Source organism: Xyrauchen texanus, chromosome 9, assembly GCF_025860055.1.
Source record: "Xyrauchen texanus isolate HMW12.3.18 chromosome 9, RBS_HiC_50CHRs, whole genome shotgun sequence".
In the NCBI taxonomy this organism is placed as follows: domain Eukaryota; kingdom Metazoa; phylum Chordata; class Actinopteri; order Cypriniformes; family Catostomidae; genus Xyrauchen; species Xyrauchen texanus.
Genome location: NC_068284.1, coordinates 25559872 through 25562838, shown reverse-complemented (window position 1 = coordinate 25562838; position 2967 = coordinate 25559872).

Sequence of the window (2967 nt, the reverse complement as noted above, 5' to 3'; positions counted from 1 at the left end):
CACAAAAAGATAGAGTTTCAATGGGTTCAGGAAAAAATAAAAATAACTTTTTCTGACAGAGAGATAGACCACTCAACCCTTTATGTGAAAACAGTTTGCTTACTCTAGGATGTGTATTCACAATAGCTGGATTTTTATTATTATTTTTTATTATTTAACTGTTGTCAGATTTCATTGGTGATTTCACATATGTTATTGAACTGCAATTTTGGCAAACAGAGTTTCTAGATGCCCACCAAGTGAACCAACTTTCACAAACGAGACTTTGGTATTACTGTCTGGATGAAGTAACATGCATTGCTCGCTACTTTCCAATAGTCAAAGCTATAAGAGAAATATGAACGTAAAGGATAGTTAACCACCAAAAAAATTGTAATCAAAAACCAATGTCATTATTTACATTTCCTCATGTCATTTATAAACCCATATGACTTTGTGGAACACAAAAAGGATATATTTTTCAAAGGTTGTGATTGCCATTCAATACATGCACCCAAAAGTTTAATAAAAGTAGTCCATGTGGCTCTTGCGTCATATACAGTATCAAGTGCCCTGAAAGCATACAATAACTTTGTATGATGAACAGACCAAAATTTAAGTCACTATACACTATCAAAATAAATAATTGATCAACTCATGTTTACAGAGCCCAAATCAAATGTGGAAACACTTTAATAACATCAAACCTTGTGTTCATGATGCACCCCTTCAGAAGACTTGGAATATTACACATTCTTTAAAATATATACTTTTGTGTTGTGCAAAATAAAGAATATCATAAGGGTCTGAAAAAACACGAGTAAATTATGTTTTAATTTCTGGGTGAACTATTGCTTTAAACAAATCTTCAATAAATGTTGCCGCCTCTCTTTTCTCTAGACAAAAATATTAAGCATCGCATATTTGTATCTCACTGACATAACTACTTTGCATTTGGTGAAATAGAAAATGTCATGACGAGTACTAGTTGTTAATATTTATACAGGAACCACACAACAATTTTGGTATCACAACCGTTTGATATTTAAACTGAACTCTCTAAAAGCTTTCACTTTGAAAAGAGCATCAGGTCTCAGCAGTGCACTGAGAGCTAGTGATGGGAGGCAGAAGCGTTAGTAAATCATCAGAGTAAACAGAGATGCTGTGGCATGGCAGTTGTTTGAGTGAGAGTCACACTTCTCTGGCCAGAACTATCCCTGCACTCCTATCAATCACAGACTGTGATGAGTGCTCAACACATCCACCCACTCAGTGGTACTTGTCTCCTGCACATTTAAGTTACGGGTCACTCGTATGGAGCACTCTACCCGATGAATATTACACTTTGGAACTATAATACTGCTTTTACCACATATGTTGGAAGTGCCTGCCCAAATGAGACAGGCTATATAATAGATGGGATAATCTGTTTCCTATTACACTCAAAGCCCTTTGCAGCCATACTGTTAAATTGAAACAAGCCATAAACAAACAAAAGCAATTCAAAGAAACCAGCAAATCAGTATGATTTTTTATCAAAGCTCAGTTTGCAAGCTCCGTTTTTTTTGGTTCATGATTTCATATATTGTGTCTATGGAGCTATAACTCATCACTTAAATTATACATAAAAAGGTATTAAGAAGAATCAAGACACCACAAACAAATACACAACATATCCATCCCTTAAACCTTGCCTTCAAACAGTTATTATTCCTCTCCGAGGCATCTTTAAACCAGGAAACCAGGTATTGGTTTTGTTAACAACATAATAACCTGAGAACCCCTTACCATATACATCTTAAACCATTTCAGTGTTTTTCTGTTCCCTTGCAAAGTGGAGAATGTGTGTCGTATACAATCCATGCAGGCAGCATAACCTTGTCCTGTTGCGCAGCTAAGAGTGGGGAGCCTTATTGTGATACTTGTGTTAGCATATGCTAGATCTCATACATTTAATGTTTTGAGGTAACAGTTTTCCTCAAACAGTTATAACATTTTTCCATTAACATTCTTTAATGCATTAGGTATCATAAACTAACAATTAACAATTTAATTGTACAGCTTTTATTAATCTTAGTTAATGTTAGTTTATAAAACAATACTGTTGTTCATTGTTAGTTAATGATTGTTCATAATGCAGTAAACAGTGGTAACGTATACAACTTTTAATACAAACAATTTATTAGTATATGTTGAAATTAACATTAATCAAGATTAATAAATGAAGTAACACTGTACAGGTTCCATTGTTAACATGTTAACAACATTAGTGAACATGAACAAACAATGAACAACTGACACAACTTTTGCAAAAATATAGAAGAACAGGGAGCCCTGCCGAGTCCAGTCGAGACCCTTTTCAAAAATATACAGTGAAAGCTTCGACTTATATGACAAATATTTTTTACATAATATCAGAGATCTTGACGATTGTCCTGCATTTCAGTCTGCTGCGTAGAATCAGAAGTAGTGATGCCCTGTTCACAAATAAATCAATCTATTGAGTCGGTTCTTATCAGCAAACTGGCAAACAGGTTAAAAAAATTTCTGAATCGATTGGCTATTCAGTCCGATTAGTTCGGACTGCTATTTCACTGAATAATTTGCAGCAGTCTTCCACTCATAAAAACAGCATCAGGATATTTTAGAAAATGGAAAACAAACCAATCGTTGGATAAATTCGATATTTACCTACAGTCAACAAAATACTGCTTTTTTTTAAAGGTATCTTTGAGAAACTTATATTGGTGTGGTGTCTTGTTAATTTAGGGATGTTCATATCAAATGCATTGTTATGTCCATCCATGCTGTTTTTCAGTTGTTTTTCTATGTAAACATGCTAAACGCATGCCTTTGAACACTGCGTTAAGTATCACTGTTTTTGAAGCAGAAATGCTTACTTGAATTACAATAAGTTAAATATAGTAGTGCCATTGAGGAAATTGTTAACAAATTGAATGTACAGTTGTTTACAGTCAATAGTTTACA